The 23,099-nt window shown below is 39.2% G+C and overlaps 1 long non-coding RNA gene across 2 annotated transcripts in view; it reads right to left on the reverse strand.

Moving 5' to 3' along the window:
• Nucleotides 1-23,099, reverse strand: part of LOC133623727 (uncharacterized) — a 234,335-nt gene that overhangs the window by 198,367 nt on the left and 12,869 nt on the right. For both annotated transcript variants that reach the window (XR_012051200.1, XR_012051201.1), the window contains one exon: nt 5,584-5,655. This is a non-coding gene — a long non-coding RNA (uncharacterized lncRNA). The remainder of the gene's footprint in view (nt 1-5,583; nt 5,656-23,099) is intronic.

The raw sequence follows: 23,099 nt of genomic DNA on the forward strand, positions 1-23,099 counted from the left end.
AATCCATTTAATAAGGTCAAATACAAATAAGGCAACAAGAGAAGTATCCCACACTTCTCTTTTGTAAAGTAAATTTGTACAGCCGATATGGGCATCTGCATCAACAATATGATTTGCCTGAGAAGCTGGACAGGACACAAATCGGGCATGGCTCAGTCTCAACGCGCGGAAGCAGATATCAAATGAAAACATGAGCAACAAATGTAATGAAGACTGTTTATTTGCTTCACAAACTAAAAGAACGGAACATTTTCAAGTGCATCGATGGGAGAAAAAAAGAAACGGAGATTTATTGAAGACGGTAGCTAAGGAAATGTAAAGTGCTGGCTTCATTCGGACTCCCAAACGAAATACGAAAGAGATGAAAGATAATGAAACAGCATACCTGCCAACTTTTGAAATCAGAAAAACCTAGTACCCAGGGTCCAGGGTCCGCAGGCCCCGGTAGGTCCAGGACAAAGTCCTGGTGGGGGGTTCAGGCTTCGCCCCCCGACGCAAAATGATTATTAGCATTCAGACAGGTTAAAATGTTGCTAAAACCATCACTTTTCTATCAGTCACAGTGACTTTTCAAAACAAAAATATTACAGCAAAAATCATATGGGTTGATTGACATGTTTATTCTGTAAGCTAACTTCAATAGTTTGAAATTATTTTGACAGTTAATGCCAGTTATCCTGTCAACCTTTCACAAGACTTCAATTTGTTAATTGAAAGTATAAACAGTATAAACACTTTTTACAGTAAACAAATGGTAAAACAGTACTAAACAATTCCATAAAAAAAAAAATTGGTGTCATTATTAACTTTCTGTCCAAGCTTGTATAATCTACTGCCTTGTTCAATTGTAAAAAATATTCTGTGCCTAAAATTCACATTTCTATCACAATTATCATACTGTAAACATGGTAAGCTAACTTCATTAAAATTAATAGTCCTGTCAATAGAATGGAATTACAATTCAAATGTAGTTTTTTTGTAAGCCTTTCAAAAGAATTCAAAATATGAAAAATTAATGAAAATTAATTTAAGCCATCAGACACTTGAAAAGTGGCACATCACATCTCTAATGTAATCATTTTAACTTTTCAACAGAAATAGCACTGCAAAAATATTAAGGACATACTTCTGTATTTTGGTAGTTATGCTGTCAACATTTAACAAGATTTCTTCAACTTGGACTTGAAAGCATAAATAGTATAAACACTTTTAAAAGTATAACAGTACTAAACAATTCCAATAGATAACATTGGTGTCATTACCTTTTTGTGGCTAAAATCCGAAAAACGTTGAAAGTTTTCCACTTGTATCGCTAGCAACGGCATTAGACTTGTGTTTTTTTGTCCCAACGTGGTCTTTTACATCGCTAATTCCTCCGTGTCCGATCAAAAAATCTTGTCTGCACAAGGTGCAATTCGCGTAGTTTTCACCCTTTTTGGAACGAATAATTATTCCCGGATAGGCTTTTGAATATTCTTCACGGAATGACTGCAGTTTTCTTTTCGATTTAAGACTCGTTTGCGATTTTTCTCCGGCTGATTCCATTATCGTTCTGCAATGTTACCAGGAACGTAGGCTCATAGACTTATTCGTTTGTCTCGTATTTATTGTAATAAAATGCAATGTAACCACACAACAGCTCCAATGTGCGTCTCCCCTCTTTCCCGGCAAAACTCGAACTAACACTTCCTGTCAACAACGTCACTTCCCTAACTTCCCCGGAAGTCCCGCCCCCCAGCCAAAGCCATTGGCTAACACCCCGTAGCTAGCCGCTACATCTCGCTCGTTTGGAAACAATGGCCTCGTGCTTGGCAGCGGTGCTATAAATAGCCTCGCGCATTTAAAAAAAAAAATTTTTTTTAATTAATGAAAAACCGTATTTTTTATCACTGCAACCGTAACCCGGAATAGGTTGATGAAAACCGTACTAATTACGGGAAAACCGGAGTAGTTGGCAGGTATGAAACAGGTATATTAAAAGGCGAATAATAAAGCGTACTCAAAAATCTTCACACTGCATTTGTGCACTCCAAACTGATTAACAATAACTCTGTATTCCAGACAGCTGGCAAGTTAGTCCAGAACAACAGCAACCTTTATCTGAAACAGTTTGATCGCATCACCAGCGATCTTTTCCTTCGGATTTAAAACTCCTTCCATTAATCCAGAGAGATTTTTGAATGAACTCCGAGACATTCGAAAGATCATGTTCGTAGCGCAATATAAGATCATTTCTTGATGCTGTCTGGTATTAAACATCAGAATAGCCATTAGAGAGAGAATAATTGTCATCTGTGTAAGGCTGAAACGACGCGTCGACGTAGTCGACGTCATCGGTTACGTAAATACGTCGACGTCGTTTTTATGCTTCGACGCGTCGCATATTTACGTCACACTGCCGTCATGGCGGAGCGCAAAGCAGATGATGCGAGCGGTGCGAGCGAGGGAAAAAAAGCACGCCAAAAGTCGTCAAAAGTGTGGGAGTATTTCAATAAACAAATGTATATAATTCGGCATTATTTCGGCCAGTCGGCTTATAAAATCAGAGCCGATCAGTTTACGTTCGCGCGCAGGTATAACGCGGCGCGCTCCTGTCTCATCTGCTGGTGCGCGAGCCCGATAATTAGACCGCTGTGTCAAATCAAGGAGTACAAAAGACGCCAGCGCAGAGTGGAAAAAGGTTTAGTTCATTACAGATAACCCAGAGTTGTGCCAAAAGTATGTAAGATTTAATATTTCTCTTCGTGGGTGTGGCGCACCTGTTGCGCTGGTGAGATGGGGGCGGGGGGGGGTTGTGTGCATGTAGCGTGCTTAGTCTGGAGGCTAAATACACACAGTGTGTTATGTAACTGTTGTTTAGTGTTGATATTCTTTGCTTAGTTTGATAAATGTTGGAGCAGTTTGCTTCATCAGGAGGGTGAAGTCGCTCAATTTAAAGTGTTGGATTTAACTGTGTTGGTGAGGGCGTAGAAAAAGGGGCATTTTTCTACCAGTAGACAGCGTTTAAGATTGAGTGTTTCACTGCTAAATTAATAATATATTTATATTGAATATGGATTTTAAATATGTATCTAAATAGGTGGTTAATTGGTTAGGTATTTATGTATTTGCATATTGGGTTTTCTGTTGCATTTATCTATTGTGTTTCTGGTGTTAAATGTATTTTATATGTATCTTGGTGCATTTATGTTGAGACAATTTATTTAAAATCTGTTTTAACTTAAAGGGAAAAGATGTGTCCATTTTCTTGCACTTGTTTAATGGTTAAGAGTTTGATAGCCTAATTAATAGTTGTAAATTATGGGATTGATAATTGATTGATTTTTTACAGCATGTTAATCTTGTGGTGTTTTGTCCTTAAAGGTTTTTCACCTACTAAAGAAGCTAAAGGCTACTAAAGGCTACTAAAGGCTACTAAAGCCAGCTAATGACAGCTAAAGAAACTAAAGTCTATTAACACTGCTAAAGACTGCTAAAAAGACTAAAGAAGAAAAAAGAAGCTGTTTCTTGGTTGGAAAAACTGTTGCAAACTAAAGGAAAATAAAAGGAAAAAGTAACTACGGTCTGGTCTTTTGAGTGAAATCCAGAAGCCACATTCAGCATTGGTACATCCCTTCAAGTGTGGGATAAGCACAGCGAAAAAAGCAAAACACTTGACAGTTGTTGTATGCACACTGTGTCGAGCGGAAATGGCCTATCATAGCAGCACAACGGCTATGAAGGAACATTTGAAAAGAAAACACCCGACAGCGTTCTTGCCATCACCATCAACTAGTCAATCGTCCGCATGAGTATACGTTGTCATCATTACACAAAATCATGAATGTGTCATTTGTATCTGCGTTGTAAATTCATAAACTAAAACACTGTTTCGCTCTGAGAGGCGCGTTTGGCGTGCCTGTTCAGTGTTTACAAAGACGCGCTCCTCTTTAACGCTAACGTTAATTAGTTGTGCAAATACCTTTTACAACATTAACAGTTACATATACTATGTACAAACCAACAATTAACTTTCACTTTAATCATACTATCATTGTTGTGTTATTAAGCAAAATAAGCAATACTTTTACTTTTGTTGAAATGTTTACACTGTTACAGAATATTTCGTTTTGCACTTTTTTGTATTGGATGTTTATCTTTATTTTTGCACATTTTAAAGCAAAATAAGCAATACTTTTACTTTAGAAATGCTTATACTATTGCAGAATATTAAGATTTGCATTGGATGTTTACTTATATATTTGCACATTAAAAAGCAAATAAGCTACTTTTAATTTTGTTAAATGTTAAAAGTTTTAAATGTTTACATTGTTACAGAATATTTTGTCATGTTGTTGTCAATGTTGACTGAGTGGCCATACTTTTTTTTTTGTATATAAAAGTCATGCCTTTTGAAAAAACTGGCCAACATTTATTTTTTCATCTTCATTTTAAATAAAAAAAATAATCGGTAAAAGGAAAAATAATCTATAGATTAACCGATTAATCGAAAAAATAATCTATATATTAATTGATAGAAAAATAATCGTTAGCTGCAGCCTTATCTTACTTGAAGTTTTCTGTCTTGACACTTTGATGTTTTCCTTGGTCTTGTTTTGTCCTGGGTCGTGTTGTAGCAATGGCTGTGTTTTCAGGATGCGGAAGCAAAGGCAGGCGGCAGCAGAAGCAACGTGCAGGGAAGCAAGTAGGTAAGCAACGAGGCAAAAAACAAAGACGATGTGGCGCTCGGAAGCGCACGGAAAGCTGTGCGAGTTCAGCAAATCAACAAACTTAAACTGTCTTTAACAAAGCTGGACATAAACAGCATGTAGCAAGCAGTAAGCAAACATTAACGTATCTGTCGCGTAGAGCAAACAATTGGATCTGTACCGAGTGAACGGCGAGACGGGTCTATAACGGGGCGCGGTTAGTGGCGGCAGCAGGTGGGGACACTAATCAATAAACAGAGGTCTGGTGTGTATAATTAGCGACCTTAGCAAAAAGTAAACAAAGGAAAGCGAGGAGCGTTAGGAACAGAACTAAACACAAAACCTAGAAACAACAAAAGCACGGCAAGACATGACCTGACAGGTCCACCAGTATGCTTGCCTTTTACAACATACCGATGTGTTTTGTACTTGGTCCAGATTTAGACACGGCTAAATGTGAACAATCAACATATTTTGCAACACAGCGGGATGATTTACCTTCTTGAAGAAGTTTGCTAAACCTCTCATTTGATATCTCTGGTGTTGGACCCATGATTCATGTCAATGCACCTGGTGCAACAGCTCTCCAAAGTGTGAACACTCCTTTTTAACTGCAGACTAATGAACAGGTCCATATTTTAGTTTTCACTCGGCTTGATCTAACAATTAAACAGTTACTGACTACCACAATTCATATTCTTGATTTGTTTTTAGTGTTTTTAAAGCCAGACAGTTGCCATTTGAAATGACCATAGTTTTCTCTCATGGCTGTTTCTGCAAAAATAAACAACTGATTGAACATCCTCCAAGACTGTTGATTCCATAATTGTTGCAAGGGTAAGTAAGTAGGGTCAAAATGAGTTTTAACGAAGTAGAAGTCAAAAATAGTTCCCACCTTGTCCCGGCAGCTGGTTTGGGCTGACACCAGAACTTCAAAGCAGAGCTTGGAGGAAACACAGAAGGGAAGCTGGGGGGAGTAAAAACTTAACATGAGAAATAGCCTAAAAGCGAGAAACTGCAAGTTGTGTGCACAGAACGCATGAATAATGGATACCAAGTAGAAATGTAGATGAGGACAAATAGACTTCCTATTAGAACTGCTTTAAAAAGCGGAGAATGACACAAATTACTGAAGGAGGTGTTTACCCGTGCACAGTGCGTCACATTTACATTTGTTTGGCTTTGACGCTAAGGCAGCGCTGGATTTGAGCAGCAGGGTCGGATGCAACAGACAAGCAAACAGAGCATGTCAAATTATTCTAATGTGGGACAAATTCATTATGTCACCAACGTAGTCTGGCAGATTTGGCAAAACAAGGGTCACTGGCACATGGTTGGAGGCAGCAACTGTGCAACTAGCTTCTGGCCACGCGACACACAATGAGAGATATTCACACCAGTCTCTGTAAGGCTCCCCGGGGATCAACTTTGAGTTCTAAGCACGAGGAAATTTGGGCCAGAGGAGACTGCGGCGTACTGGAGGACTACTTGCAGCTGGTGCACATCAAGCGTTAAAAATGCACATTCGAGCGATTCGAGCAGAGCGCTGGAATATGAGTACAAAAGAAGTTGGAGATTACAGCTTCTTTACAGTGGTGCAACTTCAGGCCAGCAAAAAAAAAAAAAACATCCTGTGATGTGAAAGAATCTAAATCCTGCCATAAACCCCTAAATTACAGAAATGGTTTTCACCCACTTAGTTCCGCCTTGGTTTTTAATTAGTAGACAATTATCTGCATTCTACTTAGTGCAAACAGTACAAAGTTCTGTAAAACAACCATGGATGAGTTTTTGGGGTTCACAAAAAAAATCAATTCACATCTTACTCATCCCAAGTCTAAATCGATTGATAATTTTCTAAATTTGATTAAAAAAAATATACATACATACATACATACATAAACAGTGTTGTCCCCATACCAAAATGTATTTTGATACTTTTCGGTACTTTTCTAAATAAAGGGGACCACAAAACAATTTCATTATTGGCTTTATTTGAACAAAAAGTCTTAGGGTACATTAAATATATGTTTCTTATTGCAAGTTTGTCCTTAAAGGGGAACATTATCACAATTTCAGAAGGGTTAAAACCATTAAAAATCAGTTCCCAGTGGCTTATTATATTTTTCGAAGTTTTTTTTCAAAATTTTACCCATCACGCAATATCCCTAAAAAAAGCTTCAAAGTGCCTGATTTTAACCACCCGTCCATTTTCCTGTGACGTCACCAGTGTTGGGTTAGTTACTGAAAACCAGTAACTAGTTACAGTTACTAGTTACTTTATTTCAAAAGTAACTCAGTTACTAACTCAGTTACTTAAACCAAAAAGTAATGCGTTACTGTGAAAAGTAACTATTTAGTTACTTATATATATATATATATATTTTTTTTTTTTTTAAGGCCCCATTTAATGCCCTTTTAGCCTTCATTTTAGTACTGTTATTGCACTGGAGAATAATACAATCTGTTGATCAACTTGACATGCATTTGCATCACTGAACTCTGCTAAGCAATGTGCTCTACATACAACACACAAAGACAAAGATATATTTTAAAGGGCCAATTTGTTTCAGACCAGAACAAATTGACAAAACTATTTTAAATAGCTGCAACTTAACATACATAAGTAACAAACAGCATAATAACAACATAGCTGTAAAACAAGAAAGGCACACACTACATACATAAAGCCTAACCAGGCGTTTTCTCAAGGAATTCTGAAATAAAATCATGTCTGAAGCCCAGAACACTCTACACATTTCCCCACTTAGTTTAGAGAAAATGAAATATTAGCCTGGCCCACTAGTATCCCTCTTTAGGTTTGTGAACTTTATAGTCTAAACATTTAGAGTGATGTGATAATCAAACACTCTAAAAGTTTAAAATGAAAGAGTATATAAGAGAATTGACAGAGTGTGTGTACCTTCAGTGTGCAGTGCCTCATTAAAATCCAGCCGCTGTTGGAGGTGGAGGTGAGTGTGTGTCTCTTTACTAGCTTCGTCAAAGCATGTTGTTTTTGTCGCTGTTTCAGCATATTTGAAACTTACATTCAACTAAAATGTTCTTTTCTTTGTGGTCGATAAAAGAAACGTACTGAAAATATCTCCATTTTAAGAAACTCGGCTTCGGGGTTCGCCATGACGTCTTGATAGTAGACACAGACACGCCCCCTCCCACACAAACACACACACACACACACACACACACACACACACACACGTACACACAGACAGCGCGCGGCGCGCCTCTTTTTTGTCGCCTCTTCAGCAGCGCTGCAACACTCAGATCTTCTCAGTTTCTAGCCGATACTACATAAAAAATAACGCAAAATAACGCAGTAACGCATCATGTAGTAACGGTAACGGAGTTACTGAATATAAAAAATAACGCGTTAGATTACTAGTTACCGCCGATAGTAACGGCGTTACAGTAAGTCAGTTACAGTTAGTCCCAACACTGGACGTCACATAGTGAAGCCAACACAAACAAACATGGCGGAAAGAACAGCAAGCTATAGCGACATTAGCTCGGATTCAGACTCGGATTTCAGCGGCTTAAGCGATTCAACAGATTACGAATGTATTGAAACGGATGGTTGTAGTGTGGAGGCAGGTAGCGAAAACGAAATTGAAGAAGAAACTGAAGCTATTGAGCCATATCGGTTTGAACCGTATGCAAGCGAAACCGACGAAAACGACACGACAGCCAGCGACACGGGAGAAAGCGGGGACGAATTCGGCGATCGCCTTCTAACCAACGATTGGTATGTGTTTGTTTGGCATTAAAGGAAACTAACAACTATGAACTAGGTTTACAGCATATGAAATACATTTGGCAACAACATGCACTTTGAGAGTGCAGACAGCCCAATTTTCATCAGTGAATATATTCTGTAGACATACCCTCATCCACGCTCTTTTCCTGAAAGCTGATCTGTCCAGTTTTGGAGTTGATGTCAGCAGGCCAGGGAAGCTAGGGTCGATATTCTTCTCTTGATCATCTTCGGTGGCATAAGAGACGGTGTGAGCCAAGACATCCAGGGGGTTTAGCTCGCTCGTCTGCGGGAACAAACTGCCGCCATTGCTTGCCGTGCTACCGAGGTCCTTTGTCCCTGAATTGCTCACACACTCCGGCAGATTGAATGGGGGTCTGGCGGCAGATTTCTTTGACTTTATTGTTGGAAATGCATCTGCTTTGAGTGTCGCAGGATATCCACACATTCTTGCCATCTCTGTCGTAGCATAGCTTTCGTCGGTAAAGTGTGCGGAACAAACGTCCAATTTCTTGCCACTTTCGCATCTTTGGGCCACTGGTGCAACTTGAATCTGTCCCTGTTCGTGTTGTTACACCCTCCGACAACACACCGACAAGGCATGATGTCTCCAAGGTACGGAAAACAGTCGAAAAAACGGAAAATAACAGAGCTGATTTGACGCGGTGTTTGAGAAAATGGCGGATTGCTTACCGATGTGACGCCACGTTGTGACGTCATCGCTCCGAGAGCGAATATTAGAAAGGCGTTTAATTCGCCAAAATTCACCCATTTAGAGTTCGGAAATTGGTTAAAAAAATATATGGTCTTTTTTCTGCAACATCAAGGTATATATTGACGCTTACATAGGTCTGGTGATAATGTTCCCCTTTAAATAAAATAGTGAACATACTAGACAACGTCTCTTTTAAGCAAACAAAGGCTCCTAATTTAGCTGCTGACGTATGCAGTAACATATTGTGTCATTTTCCATTCTATTATTTTGTCAAAATTATTAAGGACAAGTGGTAAAAATGAATTATTAACAGTAAATCAACAAGTAGATTATTATCTGCTTACTTTGTCTTTTAACATGTTCTATCTACACTTCTGTTAAAATGTAATAATCACTTATTCTTCTGTTGTTTGATACTTTACATTAGTTTTGGATGTTGATGGACCGGTATTTTTTAGAGGCGGTTTAGTACCGAATATGATTCATTAGTATTGTGGTACTATACCAATACCGGTATACCGTACAACCCTAATCCAGTATATACAACCATTTTTAGGAGGACATATTTAGGCCTTCCCCTATCAACCAGAAGGAGCTTTTCTAACCTGTAACCTGTTTTTTAAAAAGTTCATTATAATTATACCGAATAATGCATTGCAAAAATCGGTTTGAATCAAGAACCGTGTTGAATCGAAAGTCAATTCTGAATGTGATCATCACACCAGGAATCGGAATTGGATCGAATCGTTAGGTGCCTAGAGATTCACACCCCTAATGAGTTTGTTGTGGAAGAACTTGACTGTTTTTCACCAATCAGTCTGTATCAAACAACGGCAAATAACATGTTCGGTAACACTTTAGTATGGGAACATATTCACCATTAATTAGTTGCTTATTGAAGTAACAAAGACTTAATGTAGAGTTATTTGGACACTAGGGGAACATATAAGGGTTAGGGTTACTAATAAGCAACAATTCTGAGGTTACTGAGGGATAGACTCTTAGTTAATGGCTTACTGGTTATATAATAAGGCCATGCAGAATAAGGCATTAATAAGTACTTAATAATGACTAATTAAGAGCCAATATGTTACTAATTTGCATGTTAATAAGCAACTAATTAATGGTGAATTTGTGTTTTCCATACTAAAGTGTTACCACATGTTCTTATTGATTTAAACAATGCCTGCTTAAGTCGACGTCAACAAACTGCGTCTGTCGACCTAAAATGTGAGAGCCAAAGGAGTCAATTGTATGAAAATTGTCTGTTATGTCGACGTGTATTGTAGTATTGTCAACTCCTTCATTATTACTAAGCTACAATATACATTCTCTCTAGTTGCACAGCATTTAAAACATACACGCAGTGACTTCCTGTTCAGCGCTAAATAAAATTCAAAATAAATGGATGTCAGTATCGGTAAACTTTTTTTTCAGATTCCTAGGAAGCCACGATATAGTGCTTAGTAACTGACAGGTCAATTTTAACCTGGAATGTACAACCATTTTTTTTTTTTAGGAAGCCCCACCATACCGTCTAAGTAGACAGATTTAAAATTTGCACACCTTAACCTCCTGTTCAGTTCAAAATAAGCTTCAAACTAAAAGGATGCCCATATTAACCTGGTATGTACAAACATTTTTTTTTAGATTTTAAGGAAACAGTGACTTCCTGTTAAGTGCAAAATAAGTTTCAAAATACAATACGTTTCAAAATAAAAGTATGTCAGTACTAACCTTGATTGTGCAACAAGTTTTTTTTGTTTTAGATTTTTAGAAAGCAACGCCATACTGTCTATATACACACATTTAAAATGTACAAACAGTGACTTCCTGTTGGGCGCAAAATAAGCTCCAAAATTAAAAAATGGTCAGCATTAACCTCATTTTTTTGCTTTAGATTTCCAGAAAGCCACAACATACTTTGTACTTAATAAGAGGTCAGTATTAACCTGGAATGTACACCCATTCATTTGTTTTATATTGTTAGGAGGCCACAAATTACTGTCTAATTACACATATGTCAAACGTGCACACCTCGACTTCCTGTTCAGTGCAAAATACTGTAAACTCAAAAATAAAAGAATGTCTGTATTAGAGGAACGTACACCAATTTATATGTTAAATAGTGAGGAGGCTACACCATACTATCTAGTTACACAGATTTAAAATGTATGCAGTGATTTTCTGTTCAGTGCAAAATAGGCTCCAAATTAAAAATATGTCAGTATTAACTTGAATTGTACAACCAATTTTATTTCGATTTTTAGGACGACAACAAACTGCCTATTACACATATTTTAAATGTACACACAGTGACTTCCTGTTGAGTGCAAAATAAGCATCAAAATAAAATGCTGCCAGTATTAACCTGGATTGTGCAACCATTTTCTTTTTCTAGGAAGCCACAACATACTCTCTAGTTAATAAGTGGTAATAAGAGATCAGTATTAACCTGGAATGTACACCATTTATTTTTTTATTTATACTGTTAGGAAGCCACAAAATACTGTTTCGTTACAAAGGTTTAAAATGTACAAACCCGGACATCCTGTCAAGGTCGAAATAAGCTTCAAAATAAAAGGATGTCCGTATTAACCTAGAATGTACAGCCATAGGAAGCCATAACATACTGTCTAGTACTCTATTTAGACATATTTAAAACATACACATTTTGACTTCCTGTTCACTTCAAAATGATCATCAAAATAAAAGGATGTGCGAATTAACGTGAAATGTAGAGCTTTTATTTTTTTTAGTAAGCCACAACATACTGTCTAGTTAGACAGATTAAAACGTACACATAATGGCTTCCTGTTTAGGGCAGAATAAGCCTCAAAATAAAATTATTTCAGTACTAACCTGAATTGTGCAACAAGTTGTTTTTGATTAAGATTTTTAGGAAGCAACAGCATACAGTGTAGTTACACACATTCAAAATGTACACACAGAGACTTCCTCTTTAATGCAAAATGAGCTACAAAATAACAGGATGTCAGTATTAACCTGAAATTTGCAACCATCTTTTTTATTTCTAGGAAGCTACAATAAACTATCTAGTTAATAAGAGGTCAGTAATAACCTGGAATGTACACCCTTTATTTTTTATGTAGACTATTAGGTAGCCACAAAATACTATCGAGTTAGAACAATTTAAATTGTACACACCTTGAATTCCTGTTCAGTTCAAAATTAGCTTAAAAATAAAACCCAGGGAATGTAGAGCTATTTTTTTTTAAAGATTTTTAGGAAGCCACAACATATTGTCTAGTTAGACAGATTTAAAACATACACACAGTGATTTCCAGTTCTGTGCAAAATAAGCTTCAAAATAAAAATGTCTATATTAACCTGGATTGTGCAACCGTTTATTTTTTTATTTATAGGAAGACACAAAATAGTCTAGTTAAACGGATTTGAAACGTACACACAGTGACTTTCTGTTCAGTGCAAAATAGGCATAAAAAGATAAAATGACAGTATTAAAATGGAATGTTTACCAATTTTTTTTTATAGGTTGTTAGAAAGTCACAACATAGTGTCGAGTTCCACAGATTTAAAACGTAAAAAAGTTACTCCCTGTTCAGTGCGAAATAAGCTTAAAAAGAAAGGATGTCAGTCAGTATGTACCTAGATTCTACACATATTTTTCATTTTTAGATTGTTAGCCGCCGGAAGAAATATTGTACAGAGGACGCATTGTAATTGTCGTCGACTATACTTGTACTCTGCTGCATCGCGTGGACATCGGGGGCGGTACCTCTGGATTGGCAGACCGGGGTGGTGCCTCCTCTCTTTCAGAAGGGGAACCGGAGGGTGTGTTCCAACTATCGTGGGCTCACACTCCTCAGCCTTCCCGGTGAGGTCTATTCAAGTGTACTGGAGAGGAGGCTACGCCGGATAGTCGAACCTCGGATTCAGAAAGAACAGTGTGGTTTTTGTCCTGGTTGTGGAACTGTGGACCAGCTCTATACTCTCGGCAGGGTCCTTGAGGGTGCATGGGAGTTTGCCCAACCAGTCTACATGTGTTTTGTGGACTTGGAAAAGGCATTCGACCGTGTTCCTCGGGAAGTCCTGTGGGGAGTGCTCAGAGAGTATGGTGCATCGGACTGTCTGATTGTGGCGGTCCGCTCTCTGTACGATCAGTGTCAGAGTTTGGTCCGCATTGCCGGCAGTAAGTCGGACCTGTTTCCAGTGAGGGTTGGACTCCGCCAAGGCTGCCCTTTGTCAACGATTCTGTTCATAACTTTTATGGACAGAATTTCTAGACGCAGTCACGGCGTTGAGGGGATCCGGTTTGGTGGCTGCAGGATTAGGTCTCTGCTTTTTGCAGATGATGTGGTCCTGATGGCTTCAACTGGCCAGGATCTTCTGCTCTCACTGGATCGGTTCGCAGCCGAGTGTGAAGCGACTGGGATGAGAATCAGCACCTCCAAGTCCGAGTCCGTAGTTCTCGCCCGTAAAAGGGTGGAGTGTCATCTCCGGGTTGGGGAGGAGACTCTGCCCCAAGTGGATGAGTTCAAGTACCTCGGAGTCTCGTTCACGAGTGGGGGAAGAGTAGATCGTGAGATTGACAGGCGGATCGGTGCGGCGTCTTTAGTAATGCGGACGTTGTATCGATCCGTTGTGGTGAAAGAGGAGCTGAGCTGGAAGGCAAAGCTCTCAATTTACTGGTCGATCTACGTTCCCATCCTCACCTATGGTCATGAGCTTTGGGTTATGACCGAAAGGACAAGATCACGGGTACAAGCGGCCGAAATGAGTTTCCTCCGCCTGGTAGCGGGGCTCTCCCTTAGAGATAGGGTGAGAAGCTCTGCCATCCAGGAGGAGCTCAAAGTAAAGCCGCTGCTCCCCCACATCGAGAGGAGCCAGATGAGGTGGTTCGGCATCTGGTCAGGATGCCACCCGAACGCCTCCCTAGGGAGGTGTTTAGGGCACGTCCGACCGGTAGGAGGCCACGGGGAAGACCCAGGACACGTTGGGAAGAGTATATTTCCTGGCTGGCCTGGGAACGCTTCAGGATCCCCCGGGAAGAGCTGGACGAAGTGGCTGGGCAGAGGAAAGTCTGGGGTTCCCTGCTTAGGCTGCTGCCCCCGCGACCCGACCTCGGATAAGCGGAAGAAGATGGATGGATGGATGGATATACATGTATTTATATGTCATCCGTTTGTTGTGAATTGAACACAATTGAGGCAAACCAGGTGAAGCTTTAATGGAAATTAATAACAAATTGCGTGTCCACTGGGCACACACTAATTAACAATCTTACACTTGTTGTCTGTCCTTCTTCATTTGATCTGGCAGCGATTTTAAATGAAGTCGTACCAATCTAGCTAGAGGGCAAGCGTTTACCAAATTACTGTTCACACCGCAGGGTGACTAAAGATTGTGTTCGTTTAATTAAATTAAGTACGTGTGGATTCACATTTTTGCAGATGAAACCTGCAGGTGGAACCTCGAACGGTGGTCACAATTTGTTCCGATGCGTTGTTCAACCACTGAATTTTTTGTATTTAGAAACTTTTGCAGGGGTCGGCAACCCAAAATATTTAAAGAGCCATATTGGACCACAAATACCAAAAAGTAATCTGTCTGGAGCCGCAAAAAATTTAAAGACTTATATAAGTCTTATAATGAAGGCAACACATGATGTAAGTAGCTAATTAGCTATATCAGCCTACTATCAAAATGACTGTGTCGCAGGCTGACGCAAATGTTGAAATATAATATTTATTCTACATATTTTTACAACATTGGAAAAAAATTGTAAAACAGAGGTTGAGAAAACTCATAGAAATGACGGTCTTAGAATGGCCAAAGGTATAGATGTGTGTGTCCACGTTAAAGGAAATGGCAGGCTGTCTTCTATTGGATTTATCACAATCTTTGCAAGTTGGGTAACGTTTGCTGTGGTCTGGAACAACATGGCGCACAAACAACTATCAGAAATGCAGCCACTATTACGTACAGATAATGTGTCATGAGACATGGAAAAATAAACTAAATACACAGAGGATATAAGTAAAGGAAATACATATACCTACAAACGAGGCATAATGATGCAATATGTACATACAGCTAGCCTAAATAGCATGTTAGCATCGATTAGCTTGCAGTCATGCACTGACCAAATATGCCTAAATAGCACTCCAACAAGTCAATAACATCAACAAAGCTCACCTTTGTGTATTCACGCACAGCATAAAACATTTGGTGGACAAAATGAGACAAAGACGGAGTGGCATAAAACACGTCTTTCTGTGGCAGCGTCGGAGAAAGTTACACATGTAAACAATCTGTTGAGTCACAGTCCAAACAATGGTGAGTTCAAGAGCCTCTGAAATTAGTAGGGCAAAACGGCGCTCGCCAAGTACTCTCATCAGTGAAGCATAAACACAAACATACTAAACTGTGGGCGTTCTAACAATTAGAAAGGTTTGTGTCGGGTTTGTCCTCCTACAGAAACCATGTTACAACAAAAAACATATTTTTCACCCCATTTTTTTCCATTTCCATACATTTTTGAAAAAGCTCCATGGAGCATGTGGCTCTAGAGCCACGGGTTGCTGACCCCCGATCTAGTGGTATGCCGAAGAATCACTTAGTTATATAATCTAAGGACGTGATTTGAACGCTTCATCTTCAACACCTGTCTCATCAATAACACATCTCTACTTAAAACTGTATTTAGATGGTCGTTAATGCATTTAACATTCCTAACTGCTTACAAGCGTAATAATATCTCAATTTGTGATATTGGTCCTAGAACTATTGGGACTAATGGCACTTTTGCACACTACAGCATATTAAAACATAAAAACAACAAATTCTGTACTCCTCTCAGGAGAGACATGCGCCACAATAGCAATGAGTTCCAGTTACGGTTTTATGATCGTCGTCACACTCTTCTAGCGCTGTCTGTGGATGCATCGTCTTAGAAAACACAATTGATGTGTGGGATTCTCGATGAAGGAAAAAATCCCCACACAGTAAATATTTTACGTGACGCCTGAACTGGTAGGAGTTCAACTCAAGATTTGTAGGACTTTAGAACAGAGGTGTCCAAAGTGTGGCCCGGGAGCCATTATATACATAATAACGTGGAATAAAAGAAATTAGGTGTAATGTAACCAAACAATGTTGATTCTAATAACAAAGCTGCTCAAAAAATAAAAATAAATCACAATCAATGTTGTTATGAATTATTGACCTCCAGGCTCCAATTACTTCACATCAAATATTCCACTCTTCAATATTTTTTGGGGAAAATATTTCATATTTTGTGTGTTTGCCATTTTAAAAAACTAAGTTTTCTTTGACAAAAAATGTAATCAAAACAAAAACGTGAATAAACAATAAAAACTTATATAATTGATCTGATGTTGATCTCGTGACTTAAGCGCTGAAAGTTAAAAAAGTTTCAAAAATGTATGACATTTTTATGAGTGGGGCCTGTTTGGATAGCCAAGAATTTTAGTGAGATTAATTTTTTTTTTAACTGTCATTGCTCAATAAAATAAAAATGAATTAAAATCAATGTTGTTATGGTTTATTGATCTATTTAAGGTTCAATTATTTCACATCACATATATCACTTTGAAAACTGTTTTGGGGAAAATATTGCATATTTTGTGTTTTTGCCATAAAAACAGGTATTTGCCAAAAAAGGCATTAAAAAATTAAAACAAATTTGAAAAATATTTATATCGACTTATGGACTTGAAGTTGATCTAGAGATTTAAGAGCTGAAAAAAAAATGCTCCAATTCCTTGTAGACCACAAGGAAGTGTTTTAGATGTAGAAAAATATCCTAATATGACCCCTTTAATGAGCCTTATATTCCAGTGCGTCTTATGCTCCGAAAAATACAATGATATATATATATATATATATATATATATATATATATATATATATACACATATATATACATGTATCATTGTGTGTATATATATATATATATATATTTATATATATATATATATATATATATATATATATATATATATATATATATATATATATATATACACATATATCATTGTGTATATATATATATATATATATATATATATATATATATATATATATATATATATATATATATATATCATTGCGTTTTAATGCGCCTTATACTCCAGTGCGTCTTATGCTCCGAAAAATACAATGATATATACAGTATATATATCATTGTATTTTTCGGAGCATAAGACGCATTTATAGTCCGAAAAATACAATGATATATATATTGTTATTATTATTATTATCGGCGGTCACTCCAACGAGTATGACGATCCTCCGGGTAGGGGTATATCCCTTTATGGAGGATGCCTGTGCGTGACTTTGTTAGACAGTCACCACACGATCTTTGACAGAATCGGGTCAGGGTCCAGTGGCATGGAGTCCAAGACGACTGGGGACCCTTTTCTGCTGCAGCCTTCTTCCGCCATCGCAGCCGTTGTGGTAGTTCTTAAATCTACTGTCTTCCGCCTGCTCCGCCGTTGAGGTCTTCACCGTATCCCTGGCTAGGGGGCAGTCAAGTACTAGGCCTTTGCCAAGGGCCACCTGGGGTAGCAGTAGTAAAGATGTTAACCTCCTAGTGCCCCAAGTCCCCATAGAGGAGCCTCCACTAATATATATATATATATATATATATATATATATATATATATATATTCCTTAAGGCTCTGGATGCTGTGGGGCTGTCTTGGTTGACAAGACTCTGCAGCATCACGTGGACATCAGGGGCGGTACCTCTGGATTGGCAGACCGGGGTGGTGGTTCCTCTCTTTAAGAAGGGGAACCGGAGGGTGTGTTCTAACTATCGTGGGATCACACTCCTCAGCCTTCCCGGTAAGGTCTATTCAGGTGTACTGGAGAGGAGGCTACGCCGGATAGTCGAACCTCGGATTCAGGAAGAACAGTGTGGTTTTTGTCCTGGTTGTGGAACTGTGGACCAGCTCTATACTCTCGGCAGGGTCATTGAGGGTGCATGGGAGTTTGCCCAACCAGTCTACATGTGTTTTATGGATTTGGAGAAGGCATTCGACCGTGTCCCTCGGGAAGTCCTGTGGGGAGTGCTCAGAAAGTATGGGGTATCGGACTGTCTGATTGTGGCGGTCCGCTCCCTGTACGATCAGTGTCAGAGCTTGGTCCGCATTGCTGGCAGTAAGTCGGACCCGTTTCCAGTGAGGGTTGGACTCCGCCAGGGCTGCCCTTTGTCACAGATTCTGTTCATAACTTTTATGGACAGAATTTCTCGGCGCAGTCAGGGCGTTGAGGGGATCCGGTTTGGTGGCTGCAGGATTAGGTCTCTGCTTTTTGCAGATGATATGGTCCTGATGGCTTCATCTGGCCAGGACCTTGCGGCGTCTTCAGTAATGCGGACGCTGTATCGATCCGTTGTGGTGAAGAAGGAGCTGAACGGGAAGGCAAAGCTCTCAATTTACCGGTCGATCTACGTTCCCATACTCACCTATGGTCATGAGCTTTGGGTTATGACCGAAAGGACAAGATCACGGGTACAAGCGGCAGAAATGAGTTTCCTCCGCCGGGTGGCGGGGCTCTCCCTTAGAGATAGGGTGAGAAGCTCTGCCATCCGGGAGGAGCTCAAAGTAAAGCCGCTGCTCCTCCACATCGAGAGGAGCCAGATGAGGTGGTTCGGGCATCTGGTCAGGATGCCACACGAACGCCTCCCTCGGGAGGTGTTTAGGGTACGTCCGACCGGTAGGAGGCCACGGGGAAGATACCAGTATACGTTGGGAAGACTATGTCTCCCGGCTGGCCTGGGAACGCCTCGGGATCCCCCGGGAAGAGCTGGACGAAGTGGCTGGGGAGAGGGAAGTCTGGGCTTCCCTGCTTAGGCTGCTGCCCCCGCGACCCGACCTCGGATAAGCTGAAGAAGATGGATGGATGGATATAAATATATATATATATATATATATATATATATATAGTGGAGGCTCCTCTATGGGGACTAGATGTAGAAAAAAAATCATAATACGACCCCTTTAATGCACCTTATAATCCTGTGCGCCTTATGGTCCGAAAAATACAATGATGGAATTTTAAAAAAAGTTATTTTAATAGGACAATCGCATGAAATGTTCCATTTCCTTGTAGACCACAAGGAAGTGTTTTAGATGTAGAAAAAAAAAATCTGAATGTAACCCGTTTAATGCGATTGCGCCTTATAAGATGGTGCGCCTTATGGTCCGATTTTTTTTTAAGTGATTTAAAAAAAAACATCGCCTGAAAAAGCTCCATTTCACACCCACTGCTGGTATTCACAGTCACTTTGTATTCCGCCTGAGCTGTGCACGTTGCAGGTGTGGACTCCGGGTGATGAAAGCGCACAACTTCCCCACCTCGGTAGCCAGAGGAGAATCTTTCCACATGTTGAAAGTTGAGATAAATGCTTACATGTAGCACTGAGATCTAACAGTGGAAGTTGGCGGGAGTCCTCAATATTTAACACCGCTCATCCTACATTCACTTTAGCCCTGACCAAGGCGTAACCTTCTGATCTCCTTCTTCAAAGCGTTCTCGGTCACCTCATGTCTGTCTCTATCCTCGTTTAATGGCCACTGATTGGTCAATGAAAGGACTTATCATTGAACATCACTGGAAGGGTGATGTATGTATAAGTGTGTAAATTTTTAATCATTTTGAAATGACTGAGTGCAGGAGAGGTTTTAAGTGAAGCAGAAAAGAGAACACACTAATACTCGCTGTATGAACGCAGCCATCCCCCAGACTATATCAGTCCTTCTTCAACTGTGACTCTCCCGTGAACCTGAACATACCTTATCTTTAATTAGCTCATATACCTCCTCACTTGCTCGATAGTGCCCACGTAATATTTCTTACAGCTCTATACCACTGTGAATTTAGTGCTTTTTAATGCCTTCCGGTGTCGTATAAAATCTAAACAAAAAGTGAGCCGAACCATAAAGGATTAGTCAACGTGACAAAATGATTACAGTCGAGAAGAGCAAGACTTCACACAAGGAATGATTGTTCTATTTTCAGTTTGTTCACTTTTCGGTAATGTCATGTTTGGAACTATCATTTTGTATGAGAAGAAGCAGGCAGATTGCAAAGAGGGGGATTATGCGCTTTCTCATAGCCACGCCTCCAACTTGAATCAGGAGAATTAGCACCAATGGTTTGGGCGACTTTTTGTCAAACTGAAACGACAAAAAGAGTGCACTATTTTTCTGTCACTATTTTACCAGAAAGGCTGGGTTGTATGGCATTATCATGCATCCTTGATATAGCGCTAACAACTACGCTACACAAGGCTCAATTGTAGCCGCAAGCTAGGAGTGTCCACGGCCCGCAGCTAGTTTTTTAATGGCCAGCGGCACGTTCTGGTGGATTACAAGAGCAAACGGGTGAAATGCAACGAGAAAAGGTTACAATGTTAACTCTAATAACTACAACTAGGGTGTCAAAAATATCAATTTTCAAATTAATTGCGATTCTTAATCGATTCAAAGAAATCAAAAATCCATCCATCCATCCATTTTCTACCGCTTATTCCCTTTGGGGTCACGGGGGGCGCTGGAGCCTATCTCAGCTACAATCGGGCGGAAGGCGGGGTACACCCTGGACAAGTCGCCACCTCATCGCAGGAAATCAAAAATATTTTTTTTAAATATAAATTATACACACATATACATACAGTATATATATGTATATATAAATATATACACACATATATATAAATATATATATATACACAAACACACACACATTTATACATATACACACAAATTCATATATATATATATATATATATATATATATACATACATATACATATATATATATACATATACATATATACACTCGGGGTGTAACAGTACACAAAAATTTTGGTTCGGTACACACCTCGGTTTAGAGGTCACGGTCCGGTTCATTTTCGGTACAGTAAGAAAACAACAAAATATAAATTTTTTGGTTATTTATTTACCAAATTTGTAAACAATGGCTTTATCCTTTTAACATTGGGAACACTATAATAATTATGCCCCCGTTAATCAACATTAAACTGCCTCAGGTTGTTGCTCAGATTAAATAAAATGACAAAACTTTACTTCTACATATAACAAGTGCAACATTAAACAGTTTCAAGTCAACTCATCATGTGTAATTTATTACAGCATTTGGGAAGCCTGTAGTTGATTTTTATTATGTAAATGTTATATTTTTATCAACATGTGATAGCAGGGACCCTGCCATTCAAAACTAGGCTGCTGCATTACTAATGATTAATGTAACTATAGCTGAAAAAATAGTACAATAGCAATAGGAGTGACTATTCATCCCTGAACACCATGGAGTTCATGTAGGCTTCATGATGCAGTTACATTATTATATCAACTATCAGAGACAGAAACCCTTCATTTAACACAATGTCCTGCTTCAACACAGCTTAATCAACACAGAAAAAGGTAAAGTGAATTAACAGACAGACAGGGCTTTGAATTTCATGGCTGCAACACGTGCCAAAGTAGTTGGGAAATGGCATGTTCACCACTGTGTTACATGGCCTTTCCTTTTAACAACACTCAGTAAACGTTTGGGAACTTAGGAGACACATTTTTTTAAGCTTCTCAGGTGGAATTCTTTCCCATTCTTGCTTGATGTACAGCTTAAGTTGTTCAACAGTCCGGGGGTCTCCGTTGTGGTATTTTAGGCTTCATAATGTGCCACACATTTTCAATGGGAGACAGGTCTGGACTACAGGCAGGCCAGTCTAGTACCCGCACTCTTTTACTATGAAGCCACGTTGATGTAACACGTGGCTTAGCATTGTCTTTCTGAAATAAGCAGGGGCGTCCATGGTAACATTGCTTGGATGGCAACATATGTTGCTCCAAAACCTGTATGTACCTTTCAGCATTAATGGCGCCTTCACAGATGTGTAAGTTACCCATGTCTTGGGCACTAATACACCCCCATACCATCACAGATGCTGGCTTTTCAACTTTGCGCCTATAACAATCCGGATGGTTCTTTTTCTCTTTGGTCCGGAGGACACGACGTCCATAGTTTCCAAAAACAATTTGAAATGTGGACTCGTCAGACTACAGAACACTTTTCCGCTTTGTATCAGTCCATCTTAGATGAGCTCAGGCCCAGCGAAGCCGACGGCGTTTCTGGGTGTTGTTGATAAACGGTTTTCGCCTTGCATAGGAGAGTTTTAACTTGTACTTACAGATGTAGCCACCAGCTGTAGTTACTGACATTGGGTTTCTGAAGTGTTCCTGAGCCCATGTGGTGATATCCTTTACACACTGATGTCGCTTGTTGATGCAGTACAGCCTGAGGGATTGAAGGTCACGGGCTTAGATGCTTACGTGCAGTGATTTCTCCAGATTCTCTGAACCCTTTGATGATATTATGGACCGTAGATGGTGAAATCCCTAAATTCCTTGCAATAGCTGGTTAAGAAAGGTTTTTCTTAAACTGTTCAACAATTTGCTCACGCATTTGTTGACAAAGTGGTGACCCTCGCCCCATCCTTGTTTGTGAATGACTGAGCATTTCATGGAATCTACTTTTATACCTAATCATGGCACCCACCTGTTCCCAATTTGCCTGTTCACCTGTGGGATGTTCCAAATAAGTGTTTGATGAGCGTTCCTCAACTTTATCAGTATTTATTGCCACCTTTCCCAACTTCTTTGTCACGTGTTGCTGGCATCAAATTCTAAAGTTAATGATTATTTGCAAAAAAAAAAAAGTTTATCAGTTTGAACATCAAATATGTTGTCTTTGTAGCATATTCAACTGAATATGGGTTGAAAATGATTTGCAAATCATTGTATTCCGTTTATATTTACATCTAACACAATTTCCCAACTCATATGGAAACGGGGTTTGTATATATATACACACACACACATTTATATAT

The sequence above is a fragment of the Nerophis lumbriciformis genome, linkage group LG26 (assembly GCF_033978685.3).
Source record: "Nerophis lumbriciformis linkage group LG26, RoL_Nlum_v2.1, whole genome shotgun sequence".
Classification (NCBI taxonomy): Eukaryota; Metazoa; Chordata; class Actinopteri; order Syngnathiformes; family Syngnathidae; genus Nerophis; species Nerophis lumbriciformis.